Source organism: Bos indicus x Bos taurus, chromosome 14 (genome assembly GCF_003369695.1).
Source record: "Bos indicus x Bos taurus breed Angus x Brahman F1 hybrid chromosome 14, Bos_hybrid_MaternalHap_v2.0, whole genome shotgun sequence".
Taxonomy (NCBI): Eukaryota; Metazoa; Chordata; class Mammalia; order Artiodactyla; family Bovidae; genus Bos; species Bos indicus x Bos taurus.
Genome location: NC_040089.1, coordinates 49,355,186 through 49,367,543, shown reverse-complemented (window position 1 = coordinate 49,367,543; position 12,358 = coordinate 49,355,186).

Below are 12,358 nucleotides of genomic sequence, written 5' to 3'. Positions count from 1 at the left end.
AGATGACTTCGTCTCTAGTTAAACCATCTCATCCTTGCAAACCAAGATAAAAGCTACAGATATGAAAATATGAAATACCTTAAGATATTCTATTCCAAGATTCTACATGCTACATTTAGTCCTTCAAACCTTTTATCCTAGGTTTCTTTATTATCACTTTGTTTGAAAATCCAATAAAGCATTGGCAGTCCCAGAGGTTTCTTCAAGATGAAGAATTCAAGGGATTATTATAATACTGATCTCTTCTCAACATACACTAAATATTCTTAAAATGTTGATGGAGTGGTGACCTCTTTAGGATGTTTCTTCTCTCAGGGAAATACAGACAATATTTAGCTATAATTTCAGGGTGATGGCTGAGGATCATCCATATTGGAAATTACTGCCCTACATAGGTGCAGAACAAAAACAAAACCTACATTTATAGCTTTGATTACAATCTAAAGGCAGATGAAAACTAAATTTATGACTCTAATGCAGATCTTATTCTTAAGGTCCAGAGTATAGTACCAGCTGCTTTTTAGACATTCCAACCAGAATACAGTGAAAGTTGAGTCCAAATTGTGTGAACTATCGAAGAATATGGTCCTAATTTAGCTGGACTTGAATCACAACTCCACCATGATCTAGAGTACCTCTGATTCCTGCATGTATCTCATTAGACTGTGATGAGGACTAAATGTGTTTGTATCAAACACTTGTCTCAACATCTGACACAAAGTCAATAGCAAATAAATGTTATGTTATCATCACCAACATTATCAGCATGATCAACACAATGTACTCATATCCTAATGATATTGATATCGATTTAATTTGATATTTATAACATGTAACTCTTCATCCACTCCATAAAACCTGCTTGCCCCCTGAACTTCTTATCTTTTCCATCAAGTGCAGCACAACATTCTTAATTTTCTTTTTTTTTTTTTTAAATCCAAAACCTATGAAACATCTTCTCAATCACTACTCTCTATCTGGTTGTTCCCTACCAACACCAACAGCTCTTTCTTTTATCAAGATCCCATTTATTATTTGTGTCCTATCTAACTATATATATATATATATATATATATATATATATATATATATTTTGGTACACATTGCATAGCATGTGGGATCTTAGATCCCCGACCAGGGGTTGAACCCATGTTCTCTGCATTGGAAGCACAAGTCTTAATCACTGAACCACTAGAAAAGCCCCAAACTACATTTTACCAAAAATATGTCTCTGTTTTTGTAATTCTCTTTCCCACAAACTTTATCGGTTAGTCTTAGTTTCTAAAAAGAGAAAAAAAAAAGTTTGTGTTAAATATCACTACCTTTAGAAAGATTTCTATATTACCCCACCAAATCAGGCAGAATTACTTCTCCTTCTCTATGTTTGCTCCTGTGAATGCCCAGGACACACTTGACCTACATCCAATGCAGACATTGTCATAACACATGGTAGCTGTTAAGCTTCTTGTCAACATGAGCGATCATTAGGGACTGTGTATTGTTTAACTCAGTGGACCCAGGACAAGCACCATGCCTAGTACATGCTAAGTACCTGCAAAGATTTATTAAATACATGTAGATAAAAGCAAGGATACAATTTTCAGTAGTAAATAAAGTATAATTTCAAAATCATCTTCTCCACTCATGACAGCAGCTGAGTGGAAAAGTAATTTAAGGAAACTTGCTAATCATTCCTGGGGATGGAAAAATTATAACTTCATCACCTATGTATTTATTTCAAAAGAAAGCAGTTATGTAAAAAAAAAAAAAAAAGTCAAAGTAACACTGTCCTTCATCCTCTGAGTTATATAGTTATGCAATTTTGCTTCCAATTGCCTATAAAGCATGAACCACCAATGCACAGAACTAGAGATTGTGATTATAATCACCAGATCTCTTCAATTTCTTAACATCCCTGCTCATCTCAAGATGTGTTTTCCCAAAAACAATTCTTACATTTTACTGGGTTTTCTAACCACAAAATACTACATTAGTCCATTTTTATAATAAAATATTTCTTTTATGCAAGCATGACTGATACACTCTACAGAGTCTGAGACAACATGTCTGAAAACATATATTTCATTGCCTTTGACTTACAGGCAAAAATGTGAAATGTCGAAAAAGAAATGCTTCATAATAGATCTCTAACTTCCTGACATTTGACAAAATTAAGTTACAGAGTTTAACCAAAGGGGGAAATATTTCTAAATTGAATCTATTTGTGATATACTGGTTGAAAATTCAAAACTGCCAACATATTCTGTTTACTCTCTTGGCATCTGTTGCATCTGCCAACTGGTGGCCAAAAATTAGAGCAGACTTAACTAATTAGAAGAGTCCCCATCTGGTAGCTGAACTTCTTGTTTATGCTTTCTTTACATTTTAAGTACAGAGATTCGAACCAGAATTTCTGTGGTTTGTAGAAGAAGAGACCCTGTGGCCAGCTTAGTTGCTACTGTCCTGCTGAGCTGAACTTGGCACAGATGGAAACGTTCTCTCTGTCTTATGGTCTCTCCTCCTGTGTTCCCCTTGGGACGAATCATCTTTACCACAAGAGTTTCCATTGTCTCCCCAAATACTTTCTCATTTATTTTTATCTCTATATGCCTAGATCTAAAACTGGGAATGCTTTATGGACAAATACAATTTCCACATGGAATCCATGATTTGGTAAAGCCAATACTATCTTTCCTAGGGATAAAACTAAAGGAAAGGATTAAAGAAAAAAAAATCATAGAGTGTTTATTTCTTTGTGGTTTTTATTTAAGTGTTGTGAATTTAGTTCAATAATAAAGCAAATGCCTGGCAGAATCAGCCAGCAGTTACAATCTCAGGCTTTAAATAAGGACTTCTATTGAAATTTTGGCCCCGCTTGCTATTAGGTTAAACTGATTGAACTTCATTAAACCTCAGTTTTCTCATATGCAAATTTAGAGTAATATTTTAATTGCTGTTTCACAGTATGATGAGAATGCAGCAGTACATGGCATTCAGAAAACTGGCAAAAGACTTTTTAATATTGAAAATAGAGGCCTAAAATCTTTTTTTACATAATAGCTAATAATCCTTTTTGATATAATACATGGTGCACCATTTGAGTGTTTTGAAGTTCAGTTATTTTGTGATATTTTTAAAGTTTCTCTTAGAAGCATTTCCCTGTGTATTTTTCAGTCAATATTAGAGGAATGTTAGAAACATGCTGGGTAGCAGAAGAAAGCAAGCATGAAATTAACGTATATGAAGAGAAACAGAATGACTCTATTCACTTTACTACATTTTGCCTGTATTCCAATGTTACTTTTTTCCCAAGTTGACAAGAAGTGACACAAATTTGAAAACAAACTTACTTGCAGAGATTGAGGAGTTATTCAACATCTGTTAAACACATACTACGTGCCAGCATTGTTCTAAGCCCTAGGACTATGAACATGCTTAAGACGTGTTCTTTGTCTTCAAAGACTTCACAATGTTTTGAGGGAGTCAGGTACATGAGTAAATAAGTTTCTGTATAAATAACCCCAAGCTTGTGTTTTAGTGTCTGGGAACACTTTCTAAAAGTGACTTCTGAGATGAATTTTAAAAGATTCATAGAAGATAGTGAAGCTCCCTTAAGTAGTAAAGATTGAAAAGCATTTCAGTTAAAAAGGGCATTGTGAGCCTAATTATGGGAGTGGGGTTGATCAACAGTATGGTTTCTTTGGGTAATAAAAAAGGTTTATAATTATGGAACTTTAATACACATGGCAGGAGGCACAGAGGAAGTGATGGGAGAGATGGCAGGGACTAATTGTAGAGGACCTCATGTAGGAGTTATTCCTTTAATAGTAATGAGAAGCTGTTGAAGGGTTTAATGCAGTGAAGTGGCATAGAGAGATTTTCATTTTCAATGACTCTTTCAACAGCATTAAGGACAGGACTAAAGGACTAGTCAAGAAATTTTGCTTAAAATTTTAATTCAAGCATTAGCTAAGAAAAGGTAACCTCAACTAGGGTAGTAATAGTTTGACTACAGTAGCTAGGCTAGATCTACAAAAATGCAAAATACCAAAGCCTCATTGATGAATAAGATCTGAGCATGTGCCAGCATGCTGAGGGAGGAGTAGTTTGAAGTTGAGACCATGGATTCACTACACTCAAGAGCAGAAGAAGAGAAGCCAGGCTAAGCAGGAAGATGAAGTTGGGTTAAGTTTGGAAAGCCTATTGCACATGGGGCCATGGGGAGGACAAAGTTCCTAGCAAATTAAAACAATGTGAATATGGCATTATTTAGATGTTTGGAATGAGAAGAGTAGTTCAAGAATGGAAATGAGAGGGAAATAATAAACTTTTAATTCAAAAGAGGAATTAGAGGAAGAAGAGCCCACAAAGACACCGCAGAAGGAATGATCAGAGACAAGAGCCAAGCTAGAATAAGATCATGAAAGCCAAAACATAAAGCAATAGAGGGAGGGCAAGAGCAACAACTGCCTAATAGAGACCCCATAACATAAGAAGAACTGAAATGCATAGCAAGTTAGCCTGGACTCTGGAGTCAGACTTACTGGGATTTAAGTCCCTCTTCCACAACTCACCATTTGTATGACTTTGGACAAGTTTCCCAAACTAGAAAATGATGCACTGTATCTCCCTCTGAGGTTTGCTGGACAACCTCAGAGTTGATAAATAAATAGATACAATAAATAGAACAAATGTAAGCAAAAAACCTAGCACAGAGCTGGGAAAAGATTAATATAATAATCCCTGTGTGCTAAGTTGTTTCAGTCATATCTGAATCTTTGCAATCCCATGGACTATAGCCCACCAGGCTCATCTGTCCATGTGATTCTTCAGGCAAGAATACTGGAGTGGATTGCCATGCCCTCCTCCAGGGAATCTTCTCAACTCAGAGATCAAACCTGCATCTTTTAAGTTTCCTGCATTGGCAGGTGGGTTCTTTACCATTAATGCCACCTGGGAACCCCAGTAATCCCTAGATAGGGCCAATTATTTTGATTATTTTTCCCCTAAAATATAAATACTATAAAATGATCCCATAGTGCAATTTTTATAGTCGACAAAATGACAATATGGTCTCTACCTGATTGTCGCACTATGAGAACTGTATGTTAATTGTTCCCCCAAACACCTGGTATATACCTGAGCATATGTATTAATAATGAAGCATAACTAAAATGGCAATTCATGGTCAGTTCTTATAATTACGGGCCTAACGTTTCATCAACTTAGGTAATATCTTTAAATATAGTGGAAATTACAAAATTGCAGTCATGCTTTGATGGAGGATTTATCACTTTATATGCAACAAATTGTAGACATTTAGGAGGTTTTGGCTCTAAAGTAGAAATAACTCCCTTGCTTGTCCAAATTGTCTATTCCAATACCCATAAATTTACATGCAAACTACCTGAGACAGTTGCTCTCAGAAAGACATTAAGTAGAAAAATATGAAACACACAAGAACCAAAAGGAGGCACAGCATACAATAAAGGAACTAGCGCAGCTGGAGTGTTACCAAATCAAATGCATTGTACCAGCTCCGTAAGCTACCCAGAACAGACTCTGCCTTCAAGAAACATACCCTCTAGTAGCAGAGACAAGACACTTCAAAGGACAAAGAACTCATATCAGCAAGAGCCCTCAGAAAAAAGCTTCAAAAGGAAGATTTTATCAGAGATGAAATATTAAATAAAGAATAAACTTGAAATAAGTTGAATCATTCAGAAATAGGTATCGTCTGTCTGTGTTGGGTACTCATTTCAAGGTTGAGGACTTAATGGCAAATAAGAGTTTATCAGAGCCAATGAGTTGTTTGTAAAGCATCAACTGAAAAAATTCTAGAGAGAGGCAGAACTTTCCTAGTGATATAATGGTTAAGAACCCACGCTTCTGATACACCAGGTACTGGTATGATCGTGGGTCAGGGAAGTTCCACATGCCCTGTGGAATGACCAAAGTAATAATAATAATAGAGAGAGGGAGTCACCCATGCAAGCAGTCTAAGGCTTTCCACTGAGTTAATAAACAGCAAAGTGAAAGACAAAACTAAATATTTTACTAGGTGGCCCTAGTGGTAAAGAATCTGTCTGCCATTGTAGGAGACATAAGAGATGCAGGTTCAATCCCTGGGTCAGGAAGATCCCCTGGAGGAGGAAATGGCATTCTACTCCAGTATTCTTGCCTGAGAAATTGCATAGACAGAGAAGCCTATAATTCATAGGGTCACGAAGAATCAGACACAACTGAACATCTGAGAACACACACATGATATTTAAAACTATCTTGCAGTAAGAAATAACTAAGACTTGACTATTTTGTCAGTAAAATTATTACTCACTTGATGGTGTTACAACTGACACACTTCACATCGTTCTTATTATTTCATGTCATATAGTTCCTATATATTTCACCCTTTATACAATTTGTCAAAATAAAATGAGTAGTGGTTAGTCCAAGAACTTAACTTCCTGTGTGACTCTGTTATGTTCCCTACATAGTAGTCCAAACCATTCTTAATTCCTATGGGGAATAAACATTGTATAATAAGTTAAAAAAATAACAAGACCTTGACAAAGACAGGTTACTATAGATAGGCACCTCCTATGCTCACTGGAGGACATGATATCTTAACAGCGTGGAGACAACTTTGTCTTTACACCAATGAGCTATGTGTAGAAAGACTGTCAATGGTGCTGCCTTTTTGACATCTTCTTGTGTTCTAGATTTTTAGATAGGAGTTTCTATCAATATTTAAAGAAGCAAACCCAGAATTATTTAAATGTAGCATAGACATAATTGACTGATCCAGTGGAGTTAACAAAATTAAGACATTCTGCAATAAGATTCAAAAAACTCTTGCAAAAATATTTCTAGGTGTAGGTGTGCTTTTCTTATTTTTTATAATGTAATGTTTCAAAAATTCTAAATAATTAAAAATGCATAATGAAATAGTAGGTTGAACAACACAAAATCAATATTTTTACAGATAAAAAGCAACTTCATCTATTCCAAACTAATATTTAACCTGGGAAATATAATAGCTAGTAGCAAATATAATAGGAAATCCATGTAACCTGCTCTCAAACAAAGAAATAAAACCTTACCAGTTATGGTTGAGCTCCTCATCAAAATTGAATTCCTCCACCAAATAGATGAACACCCTTACCTGCATGCCCCTTACTGATCTTAATCTCACTTCCCCATCTCCATGGTGATTATCTTAAATATGGTGATTGTCCTTATACCTGGGCTTCCCTGGTGGCTCAGATGGTAAAGAAACTGCCTATAATGCAGGAGACCCAGGTTAGATCCCTGGGTTGGGAAGTTCCCCTGGAAAAGGAAATGGCAAGCCACTGCAGTATTCTTGCCTAGAGAATTCCATGGACAGAGGAGCCTGGTGGGTAAAGTCCATGGGATCGCAGAGGGTCACAGGACTGAGCAACTAACACACGTATCCTTCCCTGATGGCTCAGACAGTAAAGAATCTGCCTGTAATGCCAGAGACCCAGGTTTGATCCCTTATAAGCATTCTTTACATTTGATTTGAAAAGTCCCCTCATGGCCATTCTTACCCAAATTTCCTGGAGCACGTGCATAAGAGTTCCCCTAAGATAATACCAAAGAGGGAAGGTGTTGGTTCCCTGGAAAAGGCTGATGGTTCTACAATGTGGCTCTTATAATTTATATTCTGACCAGTGAGTTAAAAGTTCACATGGCTCCACATGAACCAACATATCATTCAGTTCAGTTCAGTTGTTCAACTGTGTCCAATTCTTTGCGATCCCATGAACCACAGCAGGCCAGGCCTCCCTGTCCATCACCAACTCCCAGAGTCCATCCAAACCCATGTCCATTGAGTCAGTGACGCCATCCAACCATCTCATCTTCTGTTGTCCCCTTCTCCTCCTTCCCTCAATCTTTCCCAGCAACAGGGTCTTTTCAAATAAGTCAGCTCTTCATATCAGGTGACCAAAGTATTGGAGTTTCAGCTTCAATATCAGTCCTTCCAATGAACACCCAGGACTGAGCTCCTTTCAGACTTTTTTTTTTTTTTTTAGTTCATTTATTTTTTAATTGAAGGGTAATTGCTTTACAGAATTGTGTTGGCTTCTGGTAAACATCAACATGAATCAGCCATACTGCTACTAAGTAATTTCAGTCGTGTCTGACTCTGTGTGACCCCATAGATGGCAGCCCACCAGGCTCCCCTGTCCCTGGGATTCTCCAGGCAAGAACACTGGAGTGGGTTGCCATTTCCTTCTCCAATGCATGAAAGTGAAAAGTGAAAGGGAAGTCGCTCAGTCGTGTCTGACCCTCAGCGACCCCATGGACTGCAGCCTTCCAGGCTCCTCCATCCATGGGATTTTCCAGGCAAGAGTATTGGAGTGAGGTGCCATTGCCTTCTTCATGAATCAGCCATAGGTGTACATATATTCTTAATTGCTTCCAGTGTGAAGGGTATGAAATGGTCTGTCACCATGGATTTAATTTGTGTCTTCATGTTCACTAGTAAAATAATTAACTTCTTAGGTACAAATATTGTAGATTCCAAATTTGAGCATAAACTATATATTCACTCCAAGTTTATGAACTATCTTGGCATATCTATGGGGCTAAAGAAGGAGATGACTTGAAATCTACTTGAATATGAGTCCTTGGCATCTCCTGGGAGAGAGGGAATTCCCGTGCATGCACCTAGAGTAAGGCCATGTGGGTACTGTCTACGGGGAGAAAGATATTGTTGGATCTTGTTTAGGATAGTCATTGGTGTTGCTTTTTGGACTCTTCATGTTTTCTAATTTTGTAACTCCACTGATCATCGGTCAGTTAGGCCTGTGATACATTTAGGATACAAGCCAGTGGTCTTCACCATCCACTTCTTTGGATCAGCCTCACAGATTCATGAATGAGTCCTAGAAAGAGGAAAATATAGTTATTAAAAATTCTGTTGTTCAAATCTAGAAAGAGATCAAGGCTACAATACTTTGAAGCTTCATAAGAGAGTGCATCACAAGTTTCACACACACAGTGTCTGCCATTTTTCTCTGTGTTCCCACTCTGGTCCTGGCCAAGGCTCTGACTGTGACTCCAGTTCTCTATGAACCTGTCTGCAATTGAACCCACCAACAGCCAGGTCCATACTAAGGCTTCAAATGATATTCTTACCATAGTTCTGCTCCAGATGTGAAACTAGTTCAGCTTCTTCTAGACTCCCCTGTTTTCTGCTTCAACTTCTGCCTTCCATTGCCTTCCAGCTTTAACAATAAAATAAACACTTCCCTTATACACATAGAAAAGAATATAAAAACAGAAGGAGAGAGCACTGGGCATTATGTGCCCATGTGCTTTGTTGTCAGTTTTTTTCTTGGCTTTGGTTTGTTGTCATCTTGAATGAATGTACCCAAATAGACAAAACAGTAATTATGCTGCCTTTATGATAGACTTCAAGAGATTAAGAGTATGAAAGAGAAAAGGAAAACAAACCAGAGAAAAAATAGTAAAGCTTAACATTTTGCTTCTGTTTGTGGTTATTCATCATACTTTACATCTTAGACATCCACCACCATATAGACTGCAAGCTCTTCCACTGCTGTTAGCACTCAGGTCAGCAGGTCTCACTCATGGCCTCATACATCTCCTAGGAGTATTTGTGAATACTATTAACAATCAACACCTTGAAGTCCACATAACTAGGTGGATGCCTTGAAGAATTAACTCTTACCCTTTTGGTTTTGCCAAAGAAAAACTGATTGCTGCTGTTAAATGAAGCGATAAATCAACATATTAAATTACTTTGGGGGTGGGGGAGAAAGGATGGGAGAAGGGAAAAGAATGTGATTATTTTTTACTTGTAAAAATAACTGTGAAAACTTCAAACATTTGAAAATGTTTCTGGGACTTCTCTGGTGGTCTAGCGGTTAAGATTGCACCCCCAAATGCAGGGGGCCTGGGTTCCATCTTTGGTCAGGAAACTGGATCCTGCATGCCACAACTAAGACCTGGTGTAGCCAAATTAAAAAAAAAAAGAAAAAAGTGCTTTCAAATGACAATGATAACTACCAGTTTGGGACATTATTATGAGTCAACCACTACTGTCTCTGTCTGTCTCTCGCACAAATACACACACACGTAGCCCAGATGTTCAGATCTCATCTGCCTGTGAATGCAGAAGCAAAATCTTTAAATTCCCTTTAGTGATTTTGTCCCTACCTATTAAATTATCCAAGAGTATAGGCAACTCCCAGGGTTTGCCTCCCACAGATTCTCTGTTTTTTTCACGTGTGGAGTTAGTTACTTAGAATTTCTCTCAGTTCTGCACCTATCCTTTTTCCTCTCTGACACTGGGACTAGGGTTTGGGAAACTCCATTTCTCAGGCTCCCTTCAAACTGGCTCTTCCTGTTTTCATAGAAGGGCCTGGCAGGTTCGTAGGCAAGAAGAATGGAGAAGGCAGAATGCAGCAGTTTCCCAGAAACCAAGCCTTTCTCTCAGTGCCCCTGCTCCACAATCAGCCTGGCAGGTCGCCCCAGCCTTAGCTCAAGGTCACCTTTCTTGTTTCTCTCACTAGACTAGTTGTTCCTGCCATCATCTACCTCCGAATTACCTCACTTCCTCTTTTGACTTTCTCAGTCCTTTCAACACTGTAATCAATTTCCTACATTAAATTCCCTCTGTTTGAAACACTTAAAGGATTGTCTATTTTTTTGACTGGACTTTGGCAGATGCACTTGTCCATTAATCAATCTCCTCAATATCCTGCTGGCTGGCCAGCAGTGTGGGGGCTAAAAAACATCCCTCTGTATAAGAATCTGCAAATTTTGGGGCTATATGTATGTATAGTACACACACACACAGAGGCATACCCACACTTTAAGGAGTATTCTCAGGGAGTGTATTTCAGTATACTTCCTTTTATGTAAAAATGCATTTGTATACACACACACAGATGTCCATATGGATTGTCACACTAATGATTATCTCATGGTAGAGAATATTAAGTGTTTTTGCTCTCATCTTTTATATTAAAAATAGGTATCATTTGATAAAGTTATTTTCATTTTGAAAAAACTTCAAATATTTTAAGAAAACATGAATGTGTTATAAAAATTTATATTCATTAATTTGATTATATTCATTGGACAGGGTTAGGTGAATAATTAGAGGTGAAATGTCAGATACAATGTAAAATAATGTGAGCACAATGTGTTTTTCTAATATATTTAATAAATGTTTATTAAATTAATATTATTTTATTTTTAAGTTTAACTTTATTATATTGCTTGACAAACTGTCATGTCTTCTATGAAAGCCAAATTCTCTTAACTTTGATCAATTCTACTCTAAGACATCCTTGCATGCATTAGTCTGGTACCAATTGGAGTACACAGTAAATGAACAAAAGGCTTTGAATCAAAAGAAAAGAAAGCACCAAATTTAAGATTGGTAATTACCTCTCGTGGGCACCTGTTTTTACTATAACTGAACAGCAGGATACTGCATGACTCCAAACAACGTCTAAGAAGAGGCATAAAGCAATTTCCACAGAACAAGTTAAAGACTGAGGGACTCCATTTTGCTGGTTTGTGTTGCAAACTTAATGTTATTTAAATGCAGTTTTTATAGTGTGTTAATAACAGTAATAAAAGAGAAAAAAATGACAACATACAGCTATGTTACAACAAGCAGATGGTGACTGGAGATGGGCTGTTCTCCAACTATTACTATTCTTTTCCAATTCATGATCGGTAAAAGGAATAAATGGTAGCATTCCCCTGCTCTGCCATAATATTCCAATGACAAGGCTCAGAACCTCACTGTCTTACCAGATCAAAATTCTATACAATAATTATTTACCATTCTAAATTCTGAATTGTTAAGTAAATGATGATTTAGGAAGTTCAAAAGCATCATTCTTTAGGAATTATAGACAAAATTTGTCTTCTGCCTTCATTAGAAAAGACTAACCATGGGCAATAATTTAGAGGAATAATTTATTAGCAAAGATATATTTTTATTCTCCTCAAAATTTATTTGGTAATAGTATTTTAGTGAACATCATAACGGAGTAGATCAGTCATAAATATTAGTGTATATGTTTGCAATCTGGTTTATGATGTCTTTTTGCCAACATGAATTGGCACTGATCTTTAAAATCCATTTGGGGACATATATACATTTGGGGATATATTCAGAAAAACATACACTGTACATCAAACAGATTCACCCAGTCATGGTGAATTTGTGATCTATGCTTAGCAGTTGGTTTTATGCCATGCAAATCAATGTCTGCTCTAATTATCTTTACAGTATATTGATTTATTACATTTGTACATCCTATCATATCAAGCCATTGCAAGAGAA